Source organism: Miscanthus floridulus, chromosome 2 (genome assembly GCF_019320115.1).
Source record: "Miscanthus floridulus cultivar M001 chromosome 2, ASM1932011v1, whole genome shotgun sequence".
NCBI lineage: Eukaryota > Viridiplantae > Streptophyta > Magnoliopsida > Poales > Poaceae > Miscanthus > Miscanthus floridulus.
In genome coordinates this window covers 7,476,831-7,483,920 of record NC_089581.1, presented here as the reverse complement: position 1 = coordinate 7,483,920, position 7,090 = coordinate 7,476,831, and positions in this window count along the sequence as shown.

Here is a 7,090-nt window from a genome sequence, read left to right as displayed (position 1 = left end):
GTCCCGCCAAGGGCGAGCGCGGACGCGAAGACTCCTTTTGCCGGGCACTCGGCGTCGCGCGCGGACCACCGTATCGTACGCACTTGCCGTCTCCGTGAAAGCGCTCCGCGGGTTGGTGGTGGGGAAAGCATGCATGCATGCCGTTGCCGTGCGCAGGCGACGATGGATGGCAATGGCACAGCGCAGCACGCTCTCGATTCGATCGTCTCGTCCTCTCTCGCACGCTCGGCTCGCACGTACGTGAATACGGCCGTTCAGCATGCGACACGTACGAGATCTCGAGGCCGGACCGCCTGAGCCTCTTTGGTACAAATCTTCTTTTCCACCATGGTGATGGATTTTGTTAAATTGCCTTGGATAATTCAATGCTACACGTGCTATCATTCCATGGAGTTGCTCTTTTTTTTTTTGATACACTATGAAACTACTGTAACTCGAATGTATGGGTATTCTTGTCATTATGTTTATCAATTAATCATGGTATTGATTTTATTTCAGTTCTTTTGGTTGAAATAAGTTTGTTGCAGTAATTTTCTCATCGTATATTATATTTTCTCATAATTTTCGTTGATTTTTTTTTCTATTTTTCTGATATATATATTTTTTAATTTGTGCACTTGTTTTAGTTTCCTTGCTCGCATATTCTTTTTCCTTGTTAAAAAAGAATTACGGGAAAGCAAGTGCTTTTGTTAGCCCAAGGATTCTCTGGCTATAGTTTACGTTTACTCGTTCAAATCAACAAACACACCCTGGGCTAATCAGCCCTGCTTCCAAACGATGGGACCCGCGGTGGCAAAGGCAGCACTGCAGGACCCGCGGTGTAGAGAGAGGCTTCGTGAGCCGAGTTCGTCTAGCGATCCGGCAGCGATGGAGAGGCCTGATCTTTTCGTCAGGCGATCGCGCGGGCCAGGGCCGCCATAGCTTTGCCGTCTCCGTGAAAGCGCTCCGCGGGTTAGTGTAGTGGTGGGGAAATAAAACTGGATGCGTACAATGGATCGGAACAACACTAGACCTGGCAATACGGATGCACATCCAATTAAGTCCATCCAACGAAATTCAATAGAGCAACTATACTTACGCACTTGAATGGATGACGAAATATAAACGCGGAATCAAAGATAGAGCCGCAAATCAAACGCATGCAGTTCATCCAGAATCATCGTCAACATACGGATAGTAGGCAAAGACGACAGATACTAACGTAACAGTCACCATACACGAACTCAGATGACAAAGGATATATCAATCACCATACAAACTCAGATCCATCCACCCTAAGTCCCTAACATGACAGTACTGGTAGAGATACCATAAAACTCAGCAGATGATACTATAATACTAGTAGTAGCGTATGAAGATAACTAGTCACACCACCGGCTTGCTTTTTCCTCCTACGGGGCCACGCCGTCGACGGCCTGTGGAGCCTCCTCAGCCGCCGCCGCCTCCTCCTCCCTCACGAGAGCCGCGAAGCGGGTGACCGGCGCTGAAAGAACCTGCTCCCCGCCGCGGATGGGCTTCTCGACGATGAACACCTCGGTGCCCCCGCCCTCCTTGACCATGACGCCGACCTTCTTCGGCTTCGCCATCTTGGCGAGGGTGCGCGCGCCGGCGGCGCCGGCGGATGTGCGCTGCCGCGGGGTCGGCTTCGTGCAGCGGGAGGAGCGGGGTACTTCTCCATGGGCTGAGGGCGGCACGGGTCAGGCGGATGACTGCGGTGGGATGGCAGAGACGGAAGCAGATGGGTGGGAAGTGGGATGCCGATGCGAGAGAGGGGACTGGGGATGGGGACGTTGCTTTATAGACTGGACGGAAGATACTTGAGGCGAGGCACTCGATGACGGAAGCTAAATGCAGTACTACAAATCCAATTTAGGGCCTTACCATGTACTAAATTTTAGTTGTGTTAATTAAGTCCATGATATCCAAACATGTGAATAAAGAATGAATTAATCTTTAGTTTTCAATTCTACTAGCAATTATTTCATTAATTAGTTGGCAAAGGTGAACTCATACGGTGATATAGGGACTAAAAGGTGCAAATGATTTTTTGTATAGGTACTTTACTCGTTTTTAATTCACTTTTAGTCCTAGTATCCAAAAACACTAGACCAAATTTTATGCACATGAACTTTTAAATTTTAGTTCTAGTTGGTCCAAACAAATCCTTAGCTATATGTCGTGGTCCCACTAGACATCCACGCAATTTTATTTCTCAGTTTCTTTTTGTTCTCCTTTTATTCTTTCATTCCTTTTTTATTTTCATATTAACAACCCATGTCTCTTCTACATACTATAAACAATTTTTTAGATTTAGAAGTCCGTCTACAAAAAAAATTATAAATATTTTCAAAAATAAAGATGTTGAAGAACAAAAACTTATATGTACAAGTCACGTTGTTCGTAAATTCATTATATAAAAGTTGCGCTAGATATGGTATGTTGAGAAATCCTAATAAAATGTTTGGCCACTGATAAAATTATTATAGGGTGTGTCTCTGTGGCAGATGTCTCATGGTTTGCTTAACCATCAGTCACCACCCCCACCCGTCTTCTCTGTTCATGGGTGTGTCCCTGTGGCAGGTGACTGATGGTTTGCTTAACCATCAGTCACCTCCTCTGGCCCACCTGTCTTCTCCATCTTCTCCCCCTTTCTTCTTGCTTTCTAGCGCCCTGCCTTGGACGGAAGTACGCGTCGGCAAGCTGGGAGGGGACTTGGGTTCTCGGCGTCCAGGACGGCAGCCATGACGCGGTCGGACGTTTTTTCCTACGCGGGCCCCAGTTCGTCCACGTATCCTCGCGGTAATGCAGGTCGGAGAATAGGGCCACCTTGAACACTCCTCCTAGCCCGAACCACAGCAGCGGCTGCCCCTGCGCGTGCTCCGTCGCGCGGACGCAGACTGGCCACCGTGAGTGCCAGCGTGGCGGCGAGCAGGGTGGCGGCAGAGCCACGAGGCCGTGCCACGTTGTACCGTGTAATTCTAAAAAAAATATCCATATGACCCACGCAGCGTGCATATGTGCATGCACATTAGATCCAAATATCTAATCAATAATTCCTAATTGCTTCCTTTTCCTATTTCAAAAAAAATATTTTTTCTTCTATTACCTCATTGTAGGAGGTAATATGTGATAATTACTATCCAAATCAACGGTCCACAACTATTTAAGAGTACCGTAGCAAAACCCTTTTAAAAACAAACCATATATTAATCAACGTGCACACCGGTGCACTTCTCACAAAGTAACAAAATTACACCCCCTCCACAAAATAAGGAATCTTCTTAGAAGAATACAATAATGCAACCTAAAACTATTGAAGCTACGGTGTACAGTAACAACCTCTTTGTACACTCTGACCCAAATACTGATTGTCGGACAACGGTTACATGTTCATTCACAGTCGTATCAGGAGCATTGTAGTTCGAATTAGCTAAAATCTTTCTCCTCTTCTTCATGTCTAGCCTTCGCCTCTTTAGAGCTTCCTTTAAGGGCATCCGCAAGATATGACTCTTGATGTCAATATCGTAAACATTTGCACATGGCACCAAATAGTACAATCCTACTTGCAGGCGCCGATGCTTGTATATGGCAAGGGACCGGTTAACAGAGTCTATCAGACGGTTAATGTTAGCCCGTTCCTCTTTATAGGCTACCCACCGTAGCAACCCCTTAGATTTGAGATCATCATACTTGTCTTTCAACATTCTCATCCCGACACGCTGCATTATTTCGCGACCCAATGATGTCATTTTGAGTAGTTCATCTTGGTGACCGTATTTGCGTGTCCCAAGCTTGTCTTTAACATATATACCAGATTTCTTTCCTCTCAGCTTAAACACAATCTTCCAAGGTCCTCGTCTGCAAATTAGACATATACTATAAGCCACCACCTAGTAGTGATGTAATAATTATATAAAATGATAATGGTTTCCACAACTTAAGAGGTGTTTGGGACTGCTCCGCTCCACGTTTTTCAGCTCCGCTCTATATTTTCAGCCAAACGGTTTCAGCTCCACATAAAAGGGTGAAGTTGTGAGAGCACCTAAAGAGGTGCTCCACGCACAAACTCCGGTTTTTTGTGGAGCTGCTCTACGGTAGAGTTTGTGGAGCTGTCATAAACACCCCGTTACTCTAGAAGCTAATAATTGCTAAAAAATCCCTACTACTACCAGGTAGGAGGGACATGCAGTTAAACAACAAATAGCCAGTAATAATAATAAGCTTGTTACACGGTCATATAGGAATATGAACCAATTAAATCTCCCACTCCTATCTTCAACAAATTTGTTTGGGGCTGCAATTATTATTATTATTATTATTATTATTATTATTATTATTATTATTATTATTATTATTATTATTATTATGATGATGATGATGATGATGATGATGTGGGACTTGCACCAATTAATTATTTCCGACTTACACTGGATCCCACACTATTATAGTTAGGACATTATCGTTGCCCCTAAAATTGAAGTTTTATGGGGGCTATATAGTTTGGGAGGGTTTCTCCTAACTGTGACTTCAAGCTACCATACCCTTAGTAGCCTGGGAATGGGAACATGACCACATTCCATGTTCCGGGAACGTCCACGTCCCGGAACAAAAATATTTATGTTCCCACGTTATAAAATAATAACAAGTTTCCGTTCCTATTCCCTCGTGGGACCATGGCTGCTAATAAGACCATACCTGGCGGAAGCATATCAAGATTTTCGAATAATCAAAGGTGTTTTGGAATGAGAAGCCCTTCAAAACGTGCCCTTAATATACAATTCAAGATTCATCCACTAATTGAGAAGAGAAGACGATGCACATATAATGGTCCCTGAAACTACGTGGCTTATTAGGGCATTGCCGTATCATATCGGATCAGATACATCATACATGCAGCTAGCAGAAAACAATAATATGGTACATTGCATCGAAAAAGGTGCTATAGTGAAATTGCAAGATAAAGATATGAACTACGATTTTAACAAAGATATATATAGTAGCGTATATATACCTGTACTTCGAGGCGTCACTTTGGGTGTTCTGATCCATCAGATACGTACGAAGAGCAGCTATATATCGTCGTCGTGAGAAGCCGATGCAATATTTTGAAGATTCCGGGGCCTTATTTCGTTTTATTACGTGGAGAGGCCGGTCGGCGGCTAAGAGATACGGAGTATATATATTGTTGTCGGCATGTTGGACTATAACAACAACACGTATGCTCTGGTTTCTTGGATTCTTCCCTTACTTATTTGATGATTGATTGAGAGATGATCGACGGCTCCGACTCCAATTAGGCCGTACGTCGTCCACTGTGCCAACAAATGAACAATCACGCATCCGCGTCAACTGCATCGAACGAACCTCCGTTGTTCATCCTTTGCTTGGGCGAGTTGGAGTCTGAGTTATTGCGTGCCGTGCCCGTGCATGGCAGTCCCACGTTCCCCTTCTCACCCGTTCGCTCCCCCGCCGCCAGCCCGGCCGGAGCGTCAGCCATAATGTATGGCTGCGGGCTGCGGCCCGGCGCTCCGTCCCTATCTACGTGGCTACGTGCTGGACCGCGGCGTGGATAGGCTTGACCTAGCTTATTACCGGCAAGCCAGGACGAGAGGGTGGTGGGAGGGAGATCCGGTGCGCAAGCTGGAGGGCCTACGGATGGATGTGGCCGACTGGCCGGGAAGAACGTCGTCGGACGGAGGGGAGTGGAAGGCCTCAGGCTCTAGCTTTGCGCGCGTCTCTCGGCGACGGCCGCTTCTCGCGTCTTCCCTTCCCTGGCCATCCGCTGATCCGCATGAGCAGACGCGCTTATAGAAGCGAGACCTGATTGCATACGCCGTGGTCGAGATGGCTGAGGAGCAGGGCGTCACCGTACGTCATTGTTCTGTCCCTCAGCCACGCGTCACGCGCGGGTCCAGCGTCACCTCCGCTACTACCTCGTCTACGATGCCATCGACAGCATCGGCAACTCCAGGTCCAGGTCTCCAGGACGCCACTACTACCTCGGCCAGCACCGCCATGTCCAGTAGCAGTATCAGCAGCTCCAAAGTATAACTTGGACTTCTTTATTTTTATAAAAATATTTATTGAAAAGAGGTATATGTATATTTTTATGAAAGTATATCTCAAGACAAATCTATTCATATGATTTTCACATTTTCAAACTCAACAACTTAAAAGTTATTCATGATTTATATTCCAATGTTTGATCTAAACCTTGTCCAAAACGACTTCTTTTATCAACCTGGTATATTTTAGATTTAGAAGTTAGTCTACAACAATTTTTTTAAAGTTGTGTATAAATATTTTCAAAATGATGTTGAAGAACAAAAACTTATATGTACAAGTTATGTTATTCGTAAATTCATTATATAAAAGTTGCGCTATATATATATATATATGTTGAGAAATCGTTATGAAATGTTTGTCCGCCAATAATTATGTTGATAAATTGTATATAAACTGAAGTATAAAATACATTGAAAAAGTTATAATTATAAGTTATTGAACTTGACTCCAATTACTAAAAACTACTGGTGCTGATAAATTACTAAAAACTATAATAAGTTGATTAAGCATCATCTTATATGTTTTGCATCCATCTATTGTTTGGTCATCGTTCTTCCTGTGTATTACATTGTAGCATTTGATTCGATATTTCATTTGAACGTTTGTCATCCTCATCCAGCAAAGGCGTCCTCTTCCCTAGCTAAGCTTGGACGCTTGGACCTTTGTACACAGTGTAGTCTGTAGCTCCCAGCAAATTACACCTTTCACTTTGACCGGGGATGTCTCGTTATTCTAAGTTTCAAACTGGGTTAGCTTAAGGCAAGAAACATGGACCCGGGACTTGGTGTTTGATGATATGTATGTATACGACGTCACGTGGTTCCATGCATGCATTCCAAAGCACCTCTCTCGCAAGAGGGGCTCTTCTTTGTCCCAGAACCAAAATTTTCAGAAAATTACAACATGAAATTAAACTAACGTATTCAACAACTACCCCTCTTCGTCAAGGCACCTGCTTCTTTTATCTTGCAGTACAAAACTAGCTAACTAGAGAAATTTTGATATTTAACCCTGAGTTCGCACG